We start from the raw sequence: 13,263 nt of genomic DNA, 5'->3' as shown, positions 1-13,263 counted from the left end.
TGTTCCTGTGTATTTACAGATAGCCTTTGTGAACTGTCAGGTGTTGTTGCCTGGGGAGCAGCTGGGGTTCAGGATTGTCTGGAATGACCCAAGGCCAGGGTTCAGAGGACAGTGTGACTCAGACAAACATGGAGTTAGGTAAAGGCATCATGTTGCTCATAGCTTGGTCCCCAAAGGAGGACACGAATTGCTGATGTGACTGTAGACATCATTTATCTGACTCATAAATCTAGTGTGCTGGTGTATGGTTTAGACTTCTGGACTTGATCTCATTCGGAACAGTACTGTCATAACAAGATTACACTACTCCTTAGAAAGGTGTCTACAACACAGGAATGCTCTCCAGCTTTCTCAACCCATCTGTGCATTATTTTGTCTGGCTTTCCAGAAGCCTTTTCCAATATGATGTAGAAATGCAGCTGTTTCTGGCAAGTCACTTTCCTCTAACTGTTCTCTGTGCCCTACCAGAGTTCCCAATCTTCTTTCCATTCAGCATCTGCTCTCATCTGAATTGCTGAGTTTCTTTTAGCTTTCTCTCTCCTTGGACAGCACAAAGCTCTGGGCACATGCACAGGAGAGAGGTCCCTCTCTTATCTGTTGCAACTCAAATATGGTTCAGGAATCTCAGTTTGAAAGTGCCTGTGGCCAACAGCTATGATCTAAGTCCAGCTATTATAGTGGATTCCCAGGTAATTTGGGCTAGTCTTACACATTTCTTTGGCAAGGGAGAACTCAAAGGCATCTGGGCAGTGGATCAGCACTGTGGATTTGTGAACAGCCTCCTATTTCACAGGTGCCCAGGCATATACCTGAGGGTACCCTCTTAGGAGTTAGGCGGGTATAATACTGAAGGAAGAAGCAAATTCATGACGTATGAGATGTGAGGGCATGAGAGTCCCCAAGCAAGAGTAGATAAATTAGGTATGAAATATTTATGCAATATTGGTGATAATTTTTCTATCAAGTTTAGGGACAAAGTACCAAGATAGAAGGCTATTTTTGAGGTTTATAAAAAATTAACATATCACATTACTGCTCTATAAAATTTATATTGCTCAGTATATTAAAAATCTATAGAAAAAGAATAGAATTCCAGAACTTTAACTTGGTTTGTTTTAATCCAAGAACACTTAGAATCATTTAATTGTGGAATCAGAGAATAATTTTGGTTAGAAATAACCTTTAAGATTGAGTCCAACAATTAACTAACTCTAAGAAGTTTGGTGCCAAGTGCCTGTTCCTTAACATCACATCAATGCATCTTTTAAAAACCTCCAGGGGTGGTGATAAAACCACTTCCCTGGGGAGCCTATTCCAGTCTCTGAGAACCCTTACAGTGAAGAATTTTATTTTGATATCCAACCTAAAGCCACCCTGGTACAACCTGAGGCCAGTTACTCTTGTCCTGTCACATGATACTAGGGAGAAGAGACCAACACCCACTTCACTGCAACCTCCTTTTGGGTAATTGTAGAGTGATAAGATTTCTCTTCAGCCTCCTCTTTTCCAGACTAAACAACCTCACTTCCCTCAGCTGCTGCTCATGAGACGTGTTCTCCAGACTCTTCACTGGCTTTGTTCCCCTTCTTTGGACCTGCTCCAGCACCTCCATGTCATTCTTGTAGTGAGGGGCCCAAAACTGAACACAACACTCCAGGCATGACATCACCAGTGCTAAGTACAGGAGAACAATCACTTCCCTGGTGCTGCTTGTCATGCTGTGCATGATACAGGCCAGGATGACATTGGAATCTTGTCCACCTGGTCACACTGCTGGCTCCTGTTCAGCCAGCTGTCAATCAACAGTCCCAGTTCTTTGCTGGGCAGCTTTCCAGCCACGATCTCCCAAGCTTGTAGTTTTGCATAGGGTTGTTGTGATCCAGGAGCAGGACCTGGCATTTGGCCGCATTGAACCTCTCACAATTTGCCTCAGCCCATCGATCCAGCATGTCCAAATCTTCTGTAGTGCCTTCCTATCCTCCAGCAGATCAGCACTCCCTCCCAGCTTCTTCTGTAAACATTCTGAGGGTTCTCTCAACCCCCTCATCCAGATAGTTGATATATTCTAGAGAATTGCCCTAAATACTGAGCCCTGGGAAACACCATTTGTGATCGGCCACCAACTGGATTTAACTCCATTTGCCACTACTCTTTGGGCTTGACCATCCAGCCATTTTTTGACACAGGGAAAACATCCAGCCATTCAAGCCATGTGCAGCCAGATTCTCCAGGAGGATGGTGTAGAGTAATATTCTATGACTAGATTTTTTCATAGAAAGCTCCCCATTCAATTCCATGGACTTCTGTATACTTTTATAGACTTCTACAGTAGTGATTACAAATACCCCTAATAAATGGATTTTTTTTTTTGTGCTGAAAGACTATGGAAATAATTCCTTCTCTGTGGATTACCTCACATAAACTGCTTTGGATAAAGACATCATATAGGATGATGAAAGCATCAGGGAGAGGGTTTTGAATGTCCATTAACTTAGGGCATCTAGAATATAGTGTGGACCTTAAATCTCATGAGACATGACTCCTGAATTGAAAAAAAATAACTACAAACACAAATATTGTGTTTACTACAGAATCACAGAATGTATCTCGTTGAAAGAGACCTCAAAGGTCATCCAGGTCAACCTCTGACCCAGCACAGCAGGGTCAACAATAAGCAATGTCCCTAAGTGCCAGGTCCACACATTGCTTGAACATCCTCAGGGAAGGTGATTCCATCATTGCCCTGGGCAGACCATTACGATGGTTTCCTGGCCATTAGTGCACAGAGCAACGATAAATCCCCCAAACTCAGAGTAGAGCCATACTGACAGAAGTATAGGTTGTGCTGCTACTGCAAATATAGGCACAAAGGTCTACACTATCTGGAATGAAGAAGCTGACACACAGTTCCCAGGTGTTGAAAAAGCAGGGTGAGAAAACATCGTTGTGAATGACTCATATTTGTTTTAGTGATCAGACCATACGCAAAAACATTTGTTTGCTTCCTCATATGGCAATTGATTTCAAACCCAGGCAAATTCAGAAAGGTAAAAGTTTAGTGTTTTGCCTCACTTGAAAGATGAAAAACTTTCTTTTATTTTGGCCAGGTCTGAGTACTTCTTCCCTTCACTCTGACCAATCGTAGGTAGGCGGCACAAATTCTCTCTGAAATCCAAACATAATGAGAGAAATTTTTCAGTCATAAAAAGCAGCAAGAGCAGCAAATCCAAAACTGTCTTTTTAATACTACTGCTGCTGCTACTTCCCCAAATTCATCCAGCCTTAATTTGTGCAAGTATTTTTTTATTTGTTTGTTTTCACAGAACCACAGAAACATTCAGGTTGGAAAAGACCCTCAGGACCACCAAGTCTAACCAATAACCCTACTCTGCAAGGTTCACCCCTAAACCGTATCCCCAAACACCACATCCAAACAACCTTTAAACACATCTAGTGTTGGTGACTCAACCACATCCCTGGGCAGCACATTCCAATGCCTGACCACTCTGTCTGTGAAAAAAAATTTCCTCAGGTCCAGTTTTGTTTCTCTACTTCTTTTCAGCCAGTGGATTGTTTGATGATATTTCTGGTAGTGAAGACAGTTGAAAAAAAGAAGAGAGAAACCAGAAGGAATGTTTTTCTATATCACAATGCAAGTTGAAAAAACAGAAAAGCAAACTAGATGCAATTCTCTATTGAAGGGTTAAGAATACTGTCAGAAATGTTAGTGTATGAAGCAGTGAAACTGGAGAAGGGAAAAAGTATTGCAAGAAAGAAAATGTCCTTGTTTGCTCAATTGAGTATCTTATATTCTATGGCAAACAAGTAGGGAGAGTTAGGAAAAATGATGGTATGATTCTTACCAGTGAAAAACTTCGTTCTAAATATTTAAAAAGTTGTACTGCATCAATGTTTTACACAGATACACAGAGGGAAATGTTCTCTTGAAAAATTCTGAGGAAAACCATGCATAATTCCTAGATTTTCAACATCCATACAGTACTAAGAGCTGAATTCTTGCTTTTTTCTCTGGGTTTGGTGTTTAGGCTTTTTTGTGGTTTGTTTATTTGTTTGATTGTTTCTTGGTTTTTGTTTGTTTGTTCATTTTTCCCCTGCCCTCTATAAAATTTTGGGTTCTGAAGGACTTGATTGTAAGAAATTTTTCATAGAGAGAGTGGCCATTGGAATGGGCTGCCCAAGGAGGTGGTGGAGTCGCCATCACTGGAGGTGTTTAGGAGAAGACTTGATGGGGTGCTTGGTGCCATGGTTTAGTTGATTAGATGCTGTTGGATGATGTCTTGGATATGATGATCTCGAAGGTCTCTTCCAACCTGGTCTGGTCTATTCTATTCTATTCTATTCTATTCTATTCTATTCTATTCTATTCTATTCTATTCTATGTCATTCTGCCCCTGTACTCAGCACTGGTTAAGCCACACCTTGAGTACTGTGTCCACTTCTGGGCCCTTCAATTTAAGAAGGACATTGAGACTCTTGAACATTTCCAGAGAATGGCAATGAGGCTGGTGAGGGGTCTGGAGCATAAGCCCTATGAGAAGAGGCTGAGGGAGCTGGGGTTGTTTAGGCTGGAGAAGAAGAGGCTTAGGGGAGACCTTATTGCTCTCTACAGCTACCTGAAATGAGGTTGTAGGCAGGAGGGGGTTGGTCTCTTCTCCCAGGCAACCAACACCAGAACAAGGGGACACAGTCTCAAGCTGCTCCAGGGGAAGTTTAGCCTTGAGGTGAGGAAAAAGTTCTTCACAGAGAGAGTTGTTTGCCATTGGAATGGGCTGCCCAGGGAGGTGGTGGAGTCACTGTCCCTGGAGGTGTTCAAAAGAGGATTGGACGTGGCACTTGGTGCCATGGTTTAGTTAGTCATGAGATGTTGGGTGATAGGTTGGACTTGATGATATCTGAGGTATTTCCCAACCTTATTGATTCTATGATTCTATGATTGATGATTTGGTCAGTTAGTTGTATAGCTATCCACCTATGTTATTCCTCATCTCTCTGCATCACTCCTGTATTTTGGGATTCCCACAGAGCCTGCAAATGTTAAATGGGCTCCTACTCAAGAAAGTTATACTTATTTTATGATATATATTTAATATACAGAACTGAACAGAAATCATTCCTCTGCAGTATGTACTTATCAGAAAGAATGAAAGGAGTGTAAATGTACAGTGTAAAGCACCGTTGCCATGGCTAATGGCCCTCCCCAACACTGTAAACTACACAGAGTGGCAATTCTAACTCACAAAAAGCTTTAGGCATTTCATTATTTGTTTCACTACTTAAAATTAACCAATATAGTGATAAAAGTACCATGTTTAGATGAAAGAGATAAATACTCCCAAGCTAAGCAAAAGTGACAAATTCTCTTACAAACATACAAGGTCTCAAGTGTTAATCTCTTCCAGACTGCAAGGTCTGAGCCTTAATTATTCACCATTTAATTTATTTTTTTTTATTTTTGAGGGAGTTTGGGTTGTTCAGCCTAGAAAAGAAAAGACTCTGGGGGGACCTTTTAAGCTGCCTTCCTATACCTGAAGAAAGACTACAGGAAGTGGAGAGAGGGGCTTTTCATAAGGGTACCTAGCGACAAGACTAGGGAAAGGTTTTAAGCTGAGGGAGAGTAGGTTTAGACTAGATTGTAGGAAGAAGTTTTTCATTATAAGGGTGGTGAGACCGTGGAATAGTTTGCCCAGAATGGTTGTGAATGCTCCCTCTCTGGAGGTGTTCAAAGTCAGATTTGGTGAGGCCTTGGGCAACCAAGTCTAGTTGAGAGGCATCCCTGAAGGGGAATTGGAGTAGAAGATCTCTCAGGACCATTCCAACCTGAACCATTCTACAATTCTATGATTCTGCTTTAACCTGTGTTGTTTAAATCATCTCAGTATTATGCTGTATGAAATGCAAGTAAAAGCATAACTTCTATTGACAGAAGAGACACATTTTTGAGGTGACAAAATTGCATTTCCTTGGCACCTTACACAAAACCATCCTTAGTTACTCTACCGTCACATACATGTAAAACAGTCTGCAAAGTGAAAACATAAGTAGCAAGGTAGCGTCAATTAATATTTATCCAGTAGTAGATTGGTTGCTTTAAAAGAACAGTAATGATTTGAAGTGGTTTTCTATGCAATTTGAACTTCAAAGGAATCATAAGGATAAACTTTTTAAAAGAATAGGTTGAAAGAGGTATGAATTAATTCAAATGCTCAAGCTGTGAATGCTAGGTAAGATAGGTAAGAGTCATGAAGACAGTGGAAATGTATCAAAGATTTTTGTTTGATTGAAGTCAGTGGGAGGTCACCATGCACTGTCATGGACTTTATGGTGTACTTCATGGTGATATACTTATGGAGAATACATTCAGTGTTATTAGTGGAGACAATTTTGATCATGCTAATTTTCACATTTTCTTTATCTTGATAAACAGGCAAAACAGATATGTAAAACACAACAGACACATGCTCAGCTCCTCTTATGAAGGCAGACCCATTAAGGACAAATACAGGTTGCTTTGATGTTCTGTCAAAGATCTGCAATTTTGTAAATTACAGAATACAGTTGACATTTTGAAGCAGCTTGCTTTGGCAACATTGACAGAGGACAAAGCATTCATTTTCTGTTAGCTGCCTTCCTCCTTTTCCATGCCTCTAATTCCAAGCATCTCTGATCCACATCTTCACAGACATTAAGCTTTGTAGGCAACAGATGAAGTTGGGGGATGGAAGTCATCATTCCCTTAGTTCCTCATGCCGCCTATGACCTGGAGGCTGCCTTCCTCACAGTAGTGACCTCCAAGAGCAGTGTCTTCTCCAGCAATCTTACTCCATCTATTCCATGCATCAATGCAGAATGATGATTTGAACCTCAGGATATATAGGAACCTAGGTTAATGGAAATTATGGGGGACTGCATATGAAAATACTTGGCTTTGTGTGTCCATGGCCTTCTGTAGGCACAGATTAGCTTACTTAATGCTTAGATTTTATTTATGTTTCATGTTTTATTTATACATGTATTCCAGACTTGAAAACACATGTAAGTGATGACTTGAAAGTTGGCTCCTTTTCAATAAAATGCTATAAACCTTAAGATCCATCTTTCCCATTTGTTCATGTAGAAATATCAGTGGATATTTCTGTCAGGACATTGGAACAGTAAACTCAAATAACTTAAGGGCAGTGTCTGGCATTAGGTATAAGAGATAGCAAACATACTTTGTGGGGGGACACACTATATGCAGTACATTATGCATTCAGTATAAACTTCTGATTATACAAAGGTTGAATAACAATTACAGGAGTAACACATTGATCTGACAATATGAATATTTCTGTTAACTAGCAGAGGCATTTTTTAGAGCACCAATGATTACAAAGTTACTGTGGCATCCTTCCACTGAATGTCATTAAAGACAGGACATAGCTGCCAAGAGCCCACAAGATTTTGGAGTTAAGGGCTGTCCTTTGGTGTGATTTAGGCTGAATTTTAAATGTCATCAAATGGGACCTCAGCTCTCCCTGTCACTGTGTCTGACCCACTCTTCTATTGCACACACAGGTTTGTTCTATGCACAGAACTCTTTTCCTTTGACCCCTGGAGTTCCATCCTGCACACCAGGCACTTGGAGTCCCTGCTTTGCACTCTTAATAAATACAGTTCCCTTCCCAGATGCTCACAAGGCATAGTCATGTGCAGTGTAGCTGTCCCTGATTTCTGTATTTCATGGTCCTTCTGTCTGAATTTAATTTTCAGAATCACAAGGTTTGCTAAACACATGGAAATATGTTTTTCTGACTGTTATACTGGAATAACTAATTGGAAGCATACATGGTAAAGCTAAGCAGGGTATTGAATCCATTTCCCAAAGGTCAATAAATACATATTAAAGTAGTAGCTAAATAAAGGCTATTAAAAGTAATGTCTGTTCTATACAACTGTCAGGTATTGCTACATGTCCCGTGTTTCTACACTTTGGTTCACATTTGGCACCCCAAGTAATTGTGTAGCTAAGAGAAAACACAGAATCAATGTTAGGAATTGCAGCTGTCATGCTTAAAGAACCCTACTTATTCACGCTGAAGTGCAATTGCCCTTTATCTAAGTGATACTTTTCTGTGATGACTAAGATCATGCAGTACCACAGAAAAAAACAGCCTGTAATAAGGGCAAACCTCACATATATGGAAACTGCTAAAACCCAAAAATCAGTAGAAAAGAGAAAATTTCACCAACAAAATGCATTAAGAAGAGAGAATTTTTTATATAGTTGTAAATCTTTCTAGTGTGTTTAACTTTAAATCCTAAAGGCAAAATATCTCATCCCTGCGATGTATAAACAGGCTAAACATGACCCAGATTAAAGGCAAAAGAAAGCACTAACACATAGAAGGAGATGAATTCAATGATGCCCAGAGATTAACTCAACTACACAATGAGGATCAGGAGGGATTTGATAGCCGATTCCTTGTTAAAACAACATCAGCATTACAGACCATTCAGACACTGAGATATCCAGTTATCTGATCAGGATTGTGAAACACAGTTTGGTCTAATCAATGTGATTGACCTCTTAACATGAACAGTGATTTTTATTTCTGAAGTCTCATTTCAGACTCACAAAATTATAGAGTGGTTTGGCTTGGTAGGGACCTTAAAGATCATCTAGTTCCAACCTCCCTGCAATGGGCAGGGACATCTTCCAGTTGATGAGGTTGCTCAAAGTCTCATTCCACCTGGCCTTGAACACTTCTGGGGAGGGGGCACCCAGAACCACTTTGGGCAATCTGTTTCAGTGCCTTGCCACCTTCACAGTAAAGATTTTTTTCCTTATAGCTAGTCTAAATCTTCACTGTTTCAGTTTATTACCATTGTTCCTTGTCTTATCATTACACTCCCTGATTTAGAGTCCCTCCCCATTTTTCCTGGGATGGCCAAAATAAGGTCTTCTTGAAGCCGTCTCTTTTCCAGGCTAAACAACCCAAACTCTCTCAGCCTGTTCACATAAGGGAGGTGCTTCAGCCCCCGATCATCTTCATAGCTCTCCTACGGACCGGCTTTAGCACATCCATGTCTTTCTGATGCGGAAGGCCTCAGAGATGAACACAGTACTCCAGGTGATGGTCTGACAAGATTGGAGTAGAGAGGAAGAATCTCTACCTACACAGCTCTGTACACTCACAGGCACACAAACACAAACATCCATGTATTTCTTACTCTTGCTCAAAGTGTCAATATTTGGCATCATCCGGTTAGGCACCTGTTGCTTTTTACACTGGTTAGTTGCCCTGTGGAAACATTGTTTTGTGAAAGACTGCCTGTTTCTTTTTCAGTCAGGTACACCAGCCTGTCCCCGGTATTTCAAGGTCTGAGAACAGCAGGATCATTTCTCACAAAGCTCGCACACACTTAAAGAGAATTTTTTAGCCTGAAGAACAGGAGGCTCAGGGAAAACCTTATTGCTGTCTACAACTGCCTGAAGGGTGGTTGTAGCTGGGTGGGGATTGGTCTCTTCTCCCAGGCAACCAGTGACAGAATGAGAGGACATAGTCTCAAGATGTGTGGGGGGAAGTTTAGGTTTGCTCTTAGAAAAAGTTCTTCACAGAAATAGTGATAGCCCTGTGGAATGGGCTGCCCAGGGAGGTGGTGGGGTCAATGTCCCTGGGAGGTGTTTAAGAAAAGACTGGATGAGGCACTTAGTGCCATGGTCTAGTTGATTAGTTAGGGTTGGGTGATCAGCTGGACTTGATGATCTTGGAGGTCTCTTCCAACCTGGTTGATTCTGTGAATTATTTCAAAACCAAATATCCTTTGAAAATATTTGACACTGTCTTGGAGGAGCAATTCCTTTAAACAAGAGGCTGTTGTAGTTTGCATGACAACATCTTCATCTGCACCTACTCTTTTCCCTGCTGCCTTGCTTTGATTCATTTGTAATTGCCAGATAAACATTGATGGAGGCATAAGAAATTTAATTTATTGTCTGAGCTAGTATTAAGGAATAGAAGTGATCCTGGGTGAAATACTAACATTAGAGCAGACGGTGGAAGATTGTGTTAGTATCAAAAGTAGGAATTCTGACTCAGGGCCTTACATTTTAGTCACAATGTGAAGCACAACCAGGCAGTTCATGTTTATTATTTGTTAGGACTGAAAAGTTATGAGAAAGATTTTCCACTGTGACTGGGTGTGGAAGCACTTGAAATCTCCTGAGAAAGTATCTTCTGTCCAAACATAAAAAAGCCCAAGAGACTTGTCTTGCTGAACTTGGATACAGTATTACAAATAACAAGGATGTGTCCAACAAGTCATGTTGAATTTTGAGGTTTGCTGCAAGTCATTCATCTCTACCTCATTAAAAAGTTGTAGAAACAAACAAACCTGCCTAGGGTTCACCACCATCCCTGTATCAGAAGTTGTGTTCCTGTATTGTACTTTAACTTTTTAGTGGCATTTCATACAATGAATCTCTTATGTAGTTGCTGTTCTGGGAGAACAACAGTGTCTTTGCTTATTGTAGTAAATAGACAAAGGAAAGGAGCACTAAGAGCAAGCAGTAGGCAGAGGAAGCAAAATCTGGTTTGTGTGTTGCATTCATCCTAGAGCTTGAATTTGTCCTTTACACGACTACAGGAAGATCCCTCCTTGTCAGCTACCATGCTGCTTTTCCCCCACTCTTACCAGAGGTATCTATTCATACCATTCCTTGATTCTCTTTCTTTGAATGCTATGGTGCTTCCCCAGGCTTCCCATGCATTGTAGACTAACTGGTGGGACACTGGGCAAGTCCTCTGGGGCCTATGGCATACATTTATCTGTATCACATTCTAACTGCCTTTCCACCTTCACATTTAGACTTCTATAAGAAATGGATTTGAGTGAAAAGGAATTCTAGGAAAAATAGCAAAGTATGGTGGGAAAAAGTGGACAGTCAGATGTCTTTGAGCTCTGTATAGCTCTGAAATGAGAGCTATCTTCTGCTATACAAACATTTCCTGGAAGTCTCTCAAGAAAAAAAGACAAGGTTTCCAAATCATCAGTTTGCCAATCATGGTGCTTTCTGTCTTCTTCTCTAACAGACACAATATTTGCTGGTTCTCCCTAACTCCAGATCAAGAGGAAAAAGGAATTTACAAACACCCTCAGTTTGGAAAGGGAATGCTGTCATGTGTGCTAGACCGTGTCAACACAGATGTCAGACTGTCCACAGTGGTTTTGCCCATGTTTTGTGCTGCTGCTGGATGAGTCAGCTTAGACTTGAGAATCACAGAAATGTGTCCAGGTAGACAAGATCTGTGTGTGACGTCTGTACTGGGACTTCTGGCTTACTGTGGTAAGTCATAAAGCCACTTTGATATTTGAACATCACCGTATAATTGCTTATATAGTGAGTGGCTGCTGTTCTGAATGATGGTGCTAGCCACAGATGGGCAGGAGCTGCTGTCTTCCAGAGAGGTAGGATGCAGATGGGGAATCAATGAAGTTTTTGTAGACCATGCATCCACGTTGCTATAGACAACTGTCTTTTGCAGAAAGAACTGTTGGCCATATCAATAACTACAATCAGTGTGTACTAGTAATAGCGGAAGATTGGAACTGAGTTGCTTTTTTTTTTGTCTATATTGTACTAAAATAGTGAAAAATAGTTTTAAAACAAAAGCATATCCCATTAGCATTATGAACATCATGAAGTGTGTCTCTGTGGCGCAATGGGTCAGCGCGTTCGGCTGTTAACCGAAAGGTTGGTGGTTCAAGCCCACCCAGGGACGAGTCCTTCCCCAGTCCAGACTGTTCTCTGGCACTGGGCTTTGTAGTGTTTTGCCATGGTTAGGTGATTAGGTGGGTTGGATTGGTTGATGGGTTGGACGCGATGATCTTGAAGATCTCTCCAACCTGGTTTATTCTATGTATTCTATGTATTCTAAGTCTGCTCAGTGTCTCAAAATGAAGGTCATGTATTTAACCTGTGTTTGCTCAGCACCTATCTCTGTACGCTCTTGGTCCATGGCTCACAAAATGCCAGTAACAAGCAGAAATTTCCTCTTGCACTTCCCTACTGCATTCTCTTATTGCACTGTGAGCTTTCTGAGAGGATTAAGATTTATTAAACAATTAGTAGTTAAGGAAGCATTTGAAAAAGTATAGGAGGCATGCAGTTTCAGCACCTTATTAATTCTTTTGCTGTTGAACACTTTACTGAATATATCCATTAAGTAAAACAGAGGTGCTCATGAAATTAGGAGGCTGCAAGGCACAGAGAAATTCCTTATACATCAGGTCAGTGAAAGTGTGAACCATTCTGATGGTAAGACACACTTCATTTCGGCTGACATGCTCAGTTGAGCTGAGTAATTTCCATCAGCTCAGCTGTAAGTTTATTCAGGACCATTGGAGAAAGCTACTGATTTATTAGGCGATGTATACAAGCATTAAGCAAGAGAGAGGAAGTATTTCAGGTTTTGCTAGTGTTACACATGTTTTATGAATCTGAAACTCACTAAAGTGGCTACTTCTCTGGAAAAACAGAACAGGATGATGGTAATTATTAAAAACTTTCATTACAGTAATCAAGAGTGGTAGAGGTCATGCAGACTAACCACTGGTCAGAGAACAGGATATGAGACACCTGACTTCTCTGGATGGAGTACAGGGAAAGAGATGGGAACGAATGTTAAATGAGAGCATAAAGGAAGGAAATGTGAGACAGAGTGAAATGAAGGCAAGTTGATGCAATTTGCGTCAAAACTGCCTTAAATGAGAGCAGCCAGGAAGATACTTCAGACATTTTCCGTTTCAGTGGTACTGATATAACTTATGTATGAAATGTATAAAAAAAGTCTTACAATCACTTGGGTTTACATTGAACCACAGATGTTTGAGATCAAACATATAGGACTTTATCAAGAACAAGATGACAGAATGGGAAACTGATGGGAGCAAAAATTAACTGCGCAGATCTGATTTTGTCACTATGGGTCCCTCTGAGTGGATATGCACTTTATGTATCACATTCCTTCCAGGGATTTTACATCAGTAGGCCTATCAATGAATGTACTCAGCAGTTAGAGGAATCTTCCTTGACATGCTCCAACAAAAAACCTTGCTCAGTCCTTCCCCTAGTTTCAAAAGGAATCCCTTTCTTTTCTAGTTCTCCCAAACAGGCCTACAGATTTCCCTCCTCCTGAGGCCACTCACAGTATCTGATCAGCAGAGCACAGTAGAAGGTCAGTAGAACACTGAGCCCAATGT

The 13,263-nt window shown here is 40.8% G+C and overlaps 1 non-coding gene across 1 annotated transcript; it reads left to right on the top strand.

The window, feature by feature from the left end:
- Positions 1 to 11,709: 11,709 nt before the first annotated feature.
- TRNAN-GUU (transfer RNA asparagine (anticodon GUU)) lies at positions 11,710 to 11,783 on the top strand. The gene has a single exon. It is a non-coding gene; the product is annotated as a tRNA-Asn (tRNA).
- Positions 11,784 to 13,263: the final 1,480 nt, after the last annotated feature.

This window comes from Dryobates pubescens, chromosome 6 (assembly GCF_014839835.1).
Source record: "Dryobates pubescens isolate bDryPub1 chromosome 6, bDryPub1.pri, whole genome shotgun sequence".
In the NCBI taxonomy this organism is placed as follows: domain Eukaryota; kingdom Metazoa; phylum Chordata; class Aves; order Piciformes; family Picidae; genus Dryobates; species Dryobates pubescens.
Note: the sequence above shows the minus strand (reverse complement) of the source record. Positions and strands in the feature narration are given on the sequence as shown.